Source organism: Panthera tigris, chromosome B2 (assembly GCF_018350195.1).
Source record: "Panthera tigris isolate Pti1 chromosome B2, P.tigris_Pti1_mat1.1, whole genome shotgun sequence".
Taxonomy (NCBI): Eukaryota; Metazoa; Chordata; class Mammalia; order Carnivora; family Felidae; genus Panthera; species Panthera tigris.
Window position 1 is genome coordinate 131,701,958 of NC_056664.1, and position 13,365 is coordinate 131,715,322.

A 13,365-nucleotide genomic window follows, 5' to 3' on the forward strand; every position below is an offset into this window, starting at 1 on the left:
CTAAACCATTCACTTTCATATATAAGCTTTACCCAAATGCCACCAGAATCACAAGACAAAAGATTTTGATGAAGTCCAAACAGATATCAGAGAAAGTGTAGCTGAGCCACTATGGCAGGACACAGCCTCCTTTCTGGCACAACCATGTAATGTCTTTGGGCCATGCTACACAAAGTGGTTCACCCTTATAATTCACAGAAACTCAGGAAAGACTTCTTACATAGGGGTGAAAGGAAATGAACTCACAAAGTCCTTCAAAGGGCACCCAAGTCACCCCTACGAATGTCCTAATAAAGCTAGAGCATTTGAAGCTTAAAGAAGAGGATATTGTATACTGAAAAGAGGACGTAGGCTTTACAGTTAGACTTATCCATATCCCACCCTACCTCCTTCACCTACTAGCTGAATAAATAACCTAGGCTTCATAGCATCAGTTTTCTTATTTGTAAATGGGGAATAATAATAATTCTTGATATGTTACAAATTTTTAATGAGATAAAACTATACAAAGCATTTAGTCCAATGCCTAGAACATGGTTGGTGCTCTAAAGCACCTGGACCAAAAAAATGAAGTCTGAGCAAGATCTAAGCTCTAGAAATGAGGAGCTAACTAGAAGGGAAAGCAGAGAATGCCTCCACTTAAAAGTTTTTGATCCTCAGACAACCATGGTGCCTTCCCCTCTTAGTAGATCTGCTCACCTTTCCTACTGCTGAAAAAGTAAGGCTAAGGCAATTTATGAGAACATTGGCTCAATATTGCCACAGACCCTTTCTTCTTAAGCTGTTCCAACATTTAGTCTTTTCTCATATCTGAAAACTCCATACTCTACACAAGTTACATCTTGGTTCTAAAGTCAGAATTAAAAGTGAAAATATCACTTGATCAAATTTACCCATGAAAATCTGTTAGTAAGGTCTGGTATTGGAATAGTCCCTCAAGAAGTCGGGCATAGGTCATTTTCCATTCATTATTGGGACAGGTTGCGGATTCTTCAGCTTAGCCCAGGTGAACAAGCTGGCTTGAGTTTGAGAGCCATGTCATCTCAAAAACATCTTTATAGACATAGATTCTGATAGTAGATTCATATTCCAATTAGCACGATTCTCATAATCCATAGGAGGTAAGTGGAACTGAGGCCAACAGGTGAAAAGGCAGATTCCCATCTCTATGCACAAATTGAGTGGGATAACTGGTGGAATAGCCTACACTATTTATATATTTATTTTAGTATGTCTTTATTTTGCAAAGCAATATGATATTTACATATGTTAAATATGCTTTAATCAAATGCGAGCATGATATTACACATTTTATTTTTGTGATACTGAAATGATGTTGTAGTCAATGGTAAACCCTACTAGCCAGGCCACAAATGAGGGCTAATAATTCTCCCCTAAAGGAAAAAAAAAGAGAGAGAGACATCTCCACACTTTAGGAATTAAGACAAAGCTTGGTCACCCCAAGTAAAAAGCTGGACAGAACACAAATACATGGAGGATAAAATGCTACTAAAAGATGACTAGGGCAACCAAGAAATCAAAGAGGAAATCAAAAAATACATGGATACAAATGAAAATGATAGCACAATGGTACAAAATCTTTGGGATACAGCAAAATGGGTTTCAAGAGGCAAGTTTATGGCAATACACACCTATGTCAAGAAGCAAAAAAAAAAAAAAAACCCTCAAATAAACAACCTAAACTTATATTTAAAGGACGTAGAAAAAGAATAAACAAAACCCAAAATCAGTAGAAGGAAGGAAATAATAAAGGTTACATAATAAATAATAAAGGTTACAGAAATAAGTGAAATAGAAACAAACAAACAAAAAAAACACAATAGAACAATGAAACCAGGAGCTGTTCTTTGAAAATATCAACAAAATTGATAAACTTTTAGTCAGACTCACCAAAAGAGAGAGAGAGAGAGAGAGAGAGGACTCCAACAAAATCAGAAATGAAAGAGGAGAAGTAACTACTGATACCACAGAAATACAAAGGATTTTAAGAACATATTATGAAAAATTATATGCCAACAAATTGTGCAACCTAGAAGAAATAGAAAAATTCCTAGAAACATATAATTTCCCAAAACTGAACCAGGAAGAAATAGAAAAATTTGAATGGACAGATAACCAGCAATGAAATTGAATCAGTAATCAAAACACTCCCAACAAACAAAAGTCTGGGACCAGATGACTTCACAGGTGAATTCTACCAAACATTTAAAGAAGAGCTATTCCCCATTCTTCTCAAACTATTGCAATAAAATTAAAAGAGGAAGGAAAGCTTCCAAACTCATTCTATAAGGCCAGCATTACCCTGATACCAAAACTAGATAAAGATACCACTGAAAAAGAGAACTAAAACAGGCCAATATCTCTGATGAACATAGATTAAATAGATACAGAAAAAATAATTTGACAAAGTACAACATCCATTCATGATAAAAAACCCTCAGTGTGGGTTTAAAGGGAACATACATCAATGCAATAAGGGCCATATATAAAGAAACCGCAACTAACATCATGGCCATTGGCAAAAAATCCTGAGAACTTTTCTCCTAAGGTCAGAAAGAGGACAAGGATGTCCACTCTCACCAGTTGTATTCAACATAGTACTGGAAATCTTAGCGACAGCACACACACACACACACACACACACACACACACAAATAAAAGGCATCCAAATTGATAAGGAAGAAGCAAAATTTTCACTATTTGCAGATGACATCATACTATATAGAGAAAACTCTAGACTCCACCAAAAAAAATGGCTAGAACTGATAAATGAATTCAGTAAGGTTGCAGGATACAAAATCAATATAAAGAAATTCATTACATTTTTATACACTAATAATGAAATAGAAGAAAGGGAAATTAAGAAAACAATCCCATTTATAACTGCACCAAAAATATTAAAATATCTAGGAATAAACCTAACCAAGGAGGTGAAAGACTTGTACTTTAAAAACTGTAGAACATTGCTGAAAGAAATTGAAAATGACACAAACAAATGGAAAGATAGTTCATGCTCATGGATTGGAAGAACAAATATTGTTAAAATATCCATACTATCCAAAGAAATCTACACATTTAATGAAATTCCTATCAAAGTACCAAAAGCATTTTTCACAGAACTAGAACAAATAATCCTAAAATTTGTATGGAACTACAAAAAAAATCCCAAATAGCCAAAGCAATCTTGAAAAAGAAGAATAAAACTAGAGGTATCACAATCCCAGATTTAAAGATACACTCCAAAGCTGTAGTAATTAAAACAACATGATACTGGAACAAAAACAGACACATAGATCAATAGAACAGAATGGAGAGTCCAGAAATAAACCCGTGATTATATGGTCAATTAATCTTTGACAAAGGAGGTAAGAAAATACATAATGGGAAAAAGTCTCTTCAATAAACAGTGTTGGGAAAACTGGACAACTACACGTAAAAAAAAAAAAAAAATGAAACTGGACCACTTTCTTACACCATACAGAAAAATTAACTCAAAATGGATTCAAGACCTCAATGCGAGACCTGAAACCATAAAAATCCTAGAAGAGAGAATGGGCAGTAATTTCTCTGACATCAGCTGTAGCAACATTTTTCTAGGTAAGCCTCCTAAGACAAGGAAATAAAAGCAAAAATTAATTATTGGGACTACATCAAAGTGAAGGAAATTAAAAGGAACAGCAAAGGAAATTAAAAGGCAACCTACTGAATGGGAGAAGTTATTTTCAAATGATACATACAATAAGGGGTTAGTACCCCAACTATATGAAGAACTTATACAACTCAACACCAAGAAAAAACAAAACAAAACAAAATCCCATTGAAAAATGGATAGAAGACACGAACAAACATTTCTCCAAAGAAGTCATCCAGATGGCCGACAGACATATGGAAAGATTCTCAACATCATTAATCATCAGAGAAATGTAAATCAAACCACAATACCACCTCAACCTGTCAGAATGGTTAAAATCAAAAACGTAAGAAACAACAAGTGTTGGTGAGGATGTGAAGAAAAAGAAACCCTCGTACACTGTTGATGAGAATGCAAATTGGTGCAGCCACTGCAGAAAAAATTAGAGTGGTTACTCAAAACATTAAAACTAGAATTATCATATGACCCAGTAATTCCACTACTTTGGTATTTACCCAAAGAATATGAAAATACTAATTTGAAAAGTTATATGCACCCCTACATTTATCACAGCATTATTAACAATAGCCATTATTAACAATAGCCAATTCCCTTAACAATAGAAGCACCCCAAGTGTCCATCAATATATGAAGGGTTAGATATACACGAAGGGATAAAGATATATATATATAATATATATAATGGAATATTACTCAGGTATAAAAAAGAATTAAATGTTGCCTTTTGCAACAACATGGATGGATATAGAGAGTAAAATAGTAAGCAGAATATGTCAGAGAAAGATAAATACCATCGGATTTCACTCAAACAAATAAACAAATGAAAAAAAAGACAAAAATACCCAGATTCTTAAATACAGGGAACAAACTGATGGAGACCAGAGGGGAGGTGGGTGGAGGATGGATAAAATAGGTGAAGGGGATCAAGAGTACACTTACCATGATGAGCACTGAGTAAGGAATAGACTTGAATCACCATATTGTACACCTAAAATAAATAGAACACTGTATGTTAACGACACTGGAATTAAAATTAAAAAAAAAAAAAAAGACAAAGGTTGGTCAGGATGAACAATCTAGTCACTGTTACAGTTAGGCTAGCCCCAGAGTCATAGCTCTCCATTCCTGTGTCTAGCTCCCTTTCACTGCCTGGGTTCTGTCTGCCCCATTTACAACATCTCTTCAACCTTATTTCATTTCTTTGGGAAAACAAGTTCAGACCAGGAAAGTGTTCCCTGGCAGCAGCATCAGATTTTGTTCCAGAAAACTCAAAATACCTAATCTTTCTAATCCATCTCAAGATCTGTATTTTGTTTTCCTGCAGCCCCCATTCCTTCAGCTCTTCACCTGTTCACTCCTTCATTCTCTACATGGAGGGAGAAAGACAAGGAACACAGAAAGCAATTTTTAATATTAATTCCATTTCAAGAAACTATGTAAAGATTCTGGCAAATCATTTTTAAAATAAACCCACAGGCGTTGTGCGGAAACATGAAAAAAAGTACTATTCACTTCCGGGTAAAGGAAAAATAAATTGTTTTCAAATTTTTAATTTCTCATTTCTATTTTCAGTGTGAAATATCTAAAATGTAAGGGTGTCATTTTAATAAAATACAGATGCAGAGATACAGTTGCTATAAGGAAATAGCCCTCACATGTTTATCAAAATTTTAACTTTAATCGTTAAAGCCACATGGAACTTTCTACAAAGACTCTGTTACTCCTGCCAGCAAAATTCACCGCTGCCTCCACTGTACTCCGCTTCTGCATGTTTATCATAGAGGATGATATTAACACATGGTGTCTTGTATTTCACATGTATATACATCTATTTCCTCCACTTGATGATAAAGCTTCTTGCTTACTTTCAGGGATATAAAAGTTTTTTTTAAGTTTATTTACTTTTGACAGAGACAGAGTGTGAGCATGAACTGGGGAGGGGCAGAGAGAGGGGAAGACATAGAATCTGAAGCAGGCTCCAGGCTCTGAGCTGTCGGCACGGAGCCTGACGCAGGGCTTGATCTCAGGAACCGTGAGATCGCGACCTGGGCCGAAGTCAGATGCTTAACCGACTGAGCCACCCAGGCACCCCATTTTGGGGGATATAAATTCAGTTTCTTGCAAAGAGTAGAGGCTCATTAAATACTTATTGGGCTTTATTTGAATTATTCTGTTTAAGACTTTGGGATATGAAAGTGCCTTTATGTCCTCCGCCCCTGGCCCATCCTCACCCCCTTAACTAGCTTGTCCATCATTGTCTTCTGTATCCACCACCTCCTACATACCAATTCACAATCTCTCTACTTCATGCGTATTTTGTTTCAACCACTGCTTCAGTAACCAGGCCTGCTTGAGTTGGGAATGATCTCATTCAGGCAGAACATGACAGTACCTTACTTTAAGACCGCACCAAACCGGGCATTTCTCACCAACCCAGAACTTCCTTACCGACACTGAGGTGTGAGCGGTCTTGTTAAAAGGCCCACAGCTGTGCAGTCTGGAACTTCAGGGGAGTTAAGTCCTAATAGAGCAAACTTTCAACCAATGGCCAACAACAACAAATAAGATAAGTCCTTCCTCTTTCTCAAGTCTCTATGATGATCTCTCTGAGATGCAGTTGATATGGCCTTACACAGGACACCCCTACAACACGAAGCAAGCTACATCAGTGCTAATAGTTCAGCAACACACCCTCTGGCCAGCTTTCCCTCTGTCCCTACTGTAAGATTTCTTTTACACTCATTCCTGCCTGCCTTGATAAAAAGTCACATAAATTCTTAGGTCAGACTCTGCTTTCTGGGGTGCTGAGACTAAGAGACCTGCTCAGATCACAGTCCCTGCTCGGGGGATATGGTGATGTCTGTATCAGATAATCCTCCCCACTTTTCAGGGGACGATTCCGTACCAGTGCACACCCACCACAAAGGCTGCTCATCCACTAACTAAGCCAGCAAGCAAGACTCTAGACCTGGTGAGAAAAGAAGCCGAACAAGTTGAATTCCTCTCTAGGGAACTCTGAAATAAAAAAAATAAGGGATGAAGCTAGTAGCAGCAGATTATGATATAAACAGAGAAGGTAGCAGGAAGCCATGATGCTCTAATTGCTCAGTTCAGTAGCAATTATCACTGCCATGTTGCTTCCTTCTCTTTCTGTCAACTTCTTCTTACATAACTACCGATGCTTAAGTCAGAGAATAGCTTTCATTTCCAGACCCTAGTTCACATCTTCATTCAGCCCTTTGGCCATCATCTCCGATTAATTAAAAAAGGGCTCCTAACCTGGCTTCCCGGAGATCAGGTCCTCCTAACTCAGTACCTATTATTCACAATTGCCATCTTCTCCAACAGCTCTCATCAGGTCACCTTCTCTTCTAGGAGAAAAGTTTGATAACTTTTACTCTTTTGATAACTGTAACATTAAGTGGCTCCATGCATCGTCAATCCATCAACATTAAGTTCAGCTTCATTTTTTATTCTATTATTCACTAGAATTTCATGCTCAGGCCTTATTCCTCAAATGCAGTTTAAGGACTTCCAGTTTATTTTTTGTCATGTTTTTACTTATTTTTTGAGAGAGAGTAGGGTGGGGGGGGGCAGAGAGAGAGGGGAACATAGATCCAAAGAAAGCTCGGTGCTGACAGCTGAGAGCCCGATGCAGGGCTTGAAATCATGAACCATGAGATCATGACCTGAGCCAAAGTCAGATGTTCAACTGACTGAGCCATCCAGGCCCCAAGGACTTCTAGTTTAAAGAATACTGTTATATCCCATCTGTTCAGCAACTCTATCCTAAACCTTCTGAAGTAACCAAAAATTTTAAAGCTAAAACATTTATCTATGTTAGAATATCTGGAAATTTTCCCTTAAAAGATGGAAAATTTAACAGTTTCTATAAAATATGGTGCATGACAGGTCAGATTAAGGGAAATACCAAGCACAATTCAAATCAGCCAACAGAGGATTGAAGAAAGGAGTATGTCCAGATAGTATGAATGACATGATATGAAGGCTAAGAAAGAAAGAAGGAAAGAAGCATAGAAAAAAATGGACAAACAGAAAGTACAAATTAAGATCATAGAAATAAATAAATATTATCACTAATCACAATATTTATGTATATAGGCAAAATTTTCCAGTTAAAAACAGAAATTTTAGGGCTAGGTAAACAAAAATTCAATTATATGCTCTTATGAAAGACATAACCTAAAATATGAAAGCAAAACATGACTGAGAGAGATATCCACAAAATAATAGCCAAAAGAAAGCTGGGAGAGTTATATTAATATCAAAAAAATAGTCTTGAAGGTAAATAAAAAACTATCAGGAAGAAGAGGTGATATTGTGTGAAGATTAAATTTCAAATTACCAATAAGATTTAACTTAGACATGTATTACGAACCTATCTCAAATTACATACTGCAAAACATTCAAGAACTACAGAGAGAAATTGACAAATCATCATAATAATGTGAGGATGAAATACACATTTCTCAATTATCCATAGTTTAAGCAGGAAAAATCTATATGAATCTATAAAAAATATTTTTAAAATCTATTTAAAATAACCTAAAAAATTCTTTGGACTACCAACCATGATTTAATGGATTTCTAAATTTCTCAATTATTTCTCAATTATCCATAATTTTAGGAGGAAAAAGAATCTATGCAAATCTATTAAAAATCTTTTAAAAATCTATTTAAAAAAACTAAAAAAAAATCTTTGGACTGCCAACCTTGATTTAATGGATATATATAGATAAACAGAGAGAGAAAGAAAGAAAGATATTCCATATTTACTTCTCAAGTACACAAAATTTAATACATCAGTCCATAAAATAAGCTCATTATGTGTGTGTGTGTGTGTGTGTGTGTGTGTGCAAGATATTCGCTACATTGTATAGAAAGAATATATATAATCTTTGTATTTTTGTGTATATGTATATTTGAATATATAATTCATATATATACTCAATATACTCTAATTCTCTAGCCACAATGCAACTAAATGAGAAATTATTATAAGGTAAACTTTTGACAACTTATGAAAAAGTTCACACACGCGGATATGGAATGCTTGTATCCTTCAGTTATCTTCATCAGTTATCTAACTCATAGTCAATCTTTTATCATCTATATGCCCACTCCCATCTGAATTTTTCTGAAGTAAATTCATTCCATAAATATTTCTAAGTCTATTTAAAAAGGACACTTTTAACATCACTATACTACCATGATATATATTTTTAATATATAAAAATTCCCCAAATATCCAGTCAGTGTTCAAATTTCCCTCGATTATCTCATATGTTTTCTTAAGTTTGTTCAAGTCAGGATCCAAAAAAGGATAATCCATTGTATTTGATGAATGTCTTTTAAGTCCCAAGTAGATACATTATTAATATTAAGACCCTATAGGATTGAAATTTTAAAACCACACTTCCAAATAACTCATAGATCACAAAAGAAATGGGGCGCCTGGGTGGCTCAGTCGGTTAAGCGGCTGACTTCGGCTCAGGTCATGATCTCGCGGTCCGTGAGTTCGAGCCCCGCGTCGGGCTCTGTGCTGACAGCTCGGAGCCTGGAGCCTGTTTCAGATTCTGTGTCTCCCTCTCTCTGACCCTCCCCTGTTCATGCTCTGTCTCTCTCTGTCTCAAAAATAAATAAACATTAAAAAAAATTAAAAAAAAAAAAAAAAAAGAAATGATAATGGAACACTGGGAAAAAACTGAACAATGAGCAAAATAACAATATAGCTAAAACTTTGAAATACAATGAAAGCTGTAATTGGAAAAAAAATTTACCCTTCAGGGCTTATATTAGACGAGGAAATGATGAAAAAGAATGATTTAAACATCCAACCTAAGAAGGGGGGGGAGAGTGAATGATACAATATAAACAAATAAAACAGATGGAAGATACAAAGAAAATAATAGATTGTTGAAATAGAAGACTAAAATACAACACAGGATCAATGCGATAGAATAAAGATAGCTCCAACTCTTTGACACTCTTTCCTTTGACGGGAGAGATCTATTTCCCTTCCCTTGAATCTTTGTTCTATGACTGCTCTAAAAGTATGGCAGAGTGATATTTTGCCAGTTCTAGGTCTAGACTTTAAGAAAACTTGCCATTTCTACTTCCCATTTTCCTGTACATTCTTAGAGTCCCAAATTGCAATGTAAGAAGTCTCAAAACTCCATTGGAAAGGCCATGTGGAGAAGCCCTGTGTTACGTGGTTACAGGGAGAAACCCATCTAAGCTTAGCCTTCTAGGTTTCCTTGCTCAGGCATCAGGCACCTGAGTGAAGCAATCCTAGACTCTCCAGACCACGCCAACCACCAACCAAATACCACCCCGTAAGCTTAGTCAATACCACAAGAAGCAAAAGAATGACCCTACCTGAATTCTTAACCCACAAAATCATGAGATAATGAAATAGTGGTTGTTTTAAACCAGTATGTTTTGAGGGTAGATTGTTACACAGAAGAAGATACATGAGAGCAATAAGTAAAGCCAAAAGTTGGCTCTTTGAAAAGACTAATAAATTTTTCTATAATCTCTAGTGAGATTTTTTAGGGGAAAAAATAAAACCAAGAAATTAAGAAAAAATAAGAAGAAAAGGACTATATACCAGACTATCTAAAAGGGAGATGACTCTGGATAAAAGCCATCAGGCAGGATCAGGACACTTTGATGTGGTAAAACGATCCTTAGTTGAGGTATGTATTCTTCCACCAGTTAATTTTGGGCAAGTTATTTAAATCTATTGGACATCACTGTGATCACAAAACAAAACAAAATAGCTATAGCTCCTTCTATAGGTGTGATTTCTTGATGTGACTTTCAGCAATGTTTAGTCTCTGTTATTTAAAGGAGTTGTACTTTGAAATGGTAGAATTTAGAGCAAGGAACAAAGTAGAATTCAGAAAGGAAACAACCATTTTTACTGATTCCTCTCTTTGCTGAAGATGAAAAAAAATGAAGAATGTATGATTTTTTTTTTACAAAATTTTACTACGTATATTCAGGACCTTCTCATGGTAATAAAGTTAATAAAAATCTGCTGAATTAAATTCACACAAACACACGAAAAGTCTTTTGCCTAGTATAGGAAAAAAACACATTAGCTAGTTGGATAAACATAATGCCTATAATGAAAAAACTAATTTTTACTCTTAGATATTCCATGAAACACTGTACAGCAAATTCTAGTTTTTGAAAGATTTTGCAAGATTTTATGACTCACACAAATGACTTGTGCAGTGAGATAGTAAGGAGTTCAGATGCAATTAAGTACTTATCAAAAACATGGCCACAGCTTCTACCTTGCTCTACCTTTTTCAACAGTAACTTAAAATTTTTCTAAGACCTGAAAAATTACTCATTTCTTTCTAAGGGTTATTTAACAGGGAATTTAGCTAATGAAGTTTTTTAGCATATTAAATCTTCGCTGATATTTTGGAATGATTTTGAAACATATGGAAAGAGGGGGTGGGAAGGGCCATAGTTCTATCAAAATGTTCTAGCTTGTTACCTTAGATAAAATGAAAAGCTGCACCATGTTTTCACCTTAGTTTCTGGTGAGGAAGTTTATTAGTTTAAATGCCTTTTCAAATACCAAAAGAAGCTCAATTCTGAAATTCACTATATAATAAAAACCTAGACCAATTGACATAATGGACAGGTTATAGGGTTCCAAAGGAAAGAGTAGGCCTGTCTAAAAAAGGATATCATTAATTTTTTTTAAATTTTATTTTAAATTAGCAAAGCCACTTCACTTATTTAATTGTTTTCTAATGAGGATAAACATTTGCATGATAAAATAAACATTTATGATTTAATGTACACAGTGTAAACATGAGCAACATCATACCCACTAACAGATACAGATTAACCTTTCTCTTCTCTGAGACATCAAAACATCCTTAAATAGATACAGCTATGTAATATGACATATTTATGTAAGAGTTCTCCACATTCTTATTAAAGTTAAGATTAGGACATCAATCATACCCTTTACCCATTACTGTTTCAAAAAATCAAAATCAAAAACCCTAGCTCTATGCTTTTTTTCCAAAGTATTCTCTTTATCTTTGTGAGCTAGCCAGTTACCTACTACAAGACATTAGTAATTCCTTGCTTTCCAAGTTATTTTTAGGGTGTTTTAGCCTTATTAAGATGTCCCCCAAATGCTAAAACATTAAATACTGAGTTTTCTCTTCTATGTCTATCCCAGAGATAGGAGATTTCTTGCTTCAAACCTCAGTGCACACATGTAAACACGATTACTCAAAACAAGGCAACAAGTGAGAAGCAGGTTTAAAATAAGAACTCAGACAATCTGACTCACAATCCAGCATTCAACTCCCTATAACTTGCTGTTTTCCTTTGTCCTCTTTGCTGGGAACCAAGATACTTGTTCTTTAGCAGGGTGTTTCTGCTGCAAATCCACTTGCTACCGCATTATGCAATGAAGTCAGAAGCCTGAGCTTGTGACATCAATATAGGTTGCTATGGTAACTCTTTCCATAAGTATTACAGGTTCATTGTGGGCTCAAAAAAGAGGACTTCAGCACAGCAGCAAAATAGCTGGCATTATTCAGCCTAAATTACAACAATAATCGATGCCAAAAAAATGTTTTATACGAGCTATAGCGTGTACAGATTTTTATATTTATGCTTTGTGTCATTATTGAAAGTCATTTTTCAAATATGTTAATTTTGTAAATGAAAATTCTCCAGTAGAAATAGCATTGCTACTGACCTTCTGATGAACAGCTCCACAAGATCTAGGACGAAGAGGGTCTCACTGTAACGTAGTTTATTATTCCATGCCTTGTGTCATTGCAGAAGCCAAGTAATGTTATTCATTATCTGTTTTTGAATTAATTCATAGTAGCATGATTTAAATCATTTTTTTCCCATTACAGAAATTATAAAAAGGTTGCAAGGAGTTGCACCTATGAAAGCAATTTTAGGTGAGACGTTTTCCCAGGGAATGTGTCCATTTGTAGCGTAACAATAGGAAAGATCACTTTTTATTGCACCTGTTCATCCTTATTTCCCTGGAATATTGTTGCCAATGGCTCAATTCAAATGATTAAATCCAGCGTAGGAGATATTTAGAACAAATTCTTTCACTATTACATTTAAAAAAAAATTTTTTTAACGTTTATTTAGTTTTTGAGAGACAGAGAGGGACAGAGCACGAGTGAGGGAGGGGTTAGAGAGAGAGGGAGACACAGAATCTAAAGCAGGCTCCAGGCTCTCAACGGTCAACACAGGGCCCAACGCCGGGCTCGAACCCATGAGAACGGTGAAATCGTAACCTGAGCTGAAGTCAGGCGCTTAACCGACTGGGCCACCCAGGCGCCCCGCTGTTGCTTTTTTTATACCCAAATTTGAAGCACATGGCCGAATAATTACAAAGCCTGAATTCCTTTCTCCCATAGCTTCTTTTTCTTTGTCTATCATCCAGCATCAGCAGCACGAGAATCTCAGTTCAAGTCTACAGTCATGCCTGGGCTAGGCATGGCAGTTACACATGTTGGGCTTCTGGTATAGATGCATAAGACGCGGTCCCTCCCATGAAAAGCTCATTCAGCTAATAGCAACAACAATAACAACTGATATTTACTGATATTTACCTGCTGTGTGCCAGATACCATGCTAAGCACTTTCCATTCATTATC

The 13,365-nt window shown here is 35.7% G+C and overlaps 1 long non-coding RNA gene across 15 annotated transcripts in view; it reads right to left on the reverse strand.

Annotated features, from left to right (window-relative positions):
* LOC102958195 overlaps positions 1-12,123 on the reverse strand; it is a 194,488-nt gene extending 182,365 nt beyond the window's left edge. For 14 of the 15 annotated variants that reach the window (XR_006217909.1, XR_006217921.1, XR_006217916.1 and 11 more), the window contains exons 1-2: positions 12,024-12,123; positions 4,613-4,661 (exon numbers count right to left, since the gene is read on the reverse strand). This is a non-coding gene — a long non-coding RNA (uncharacterized LOC102958195). Of the gene's footprint in view, positions 1-4,612; positions 4,662-4,950; positions 5,040-12,023 lie in introns of all 15 variants that reach the window. The other variant, XR_006217911.1, reaches the window with a different exon arrangement.
* Between the last annotated feature and the right edge of the window lie 1,242 nt (positions 12,124-13,365).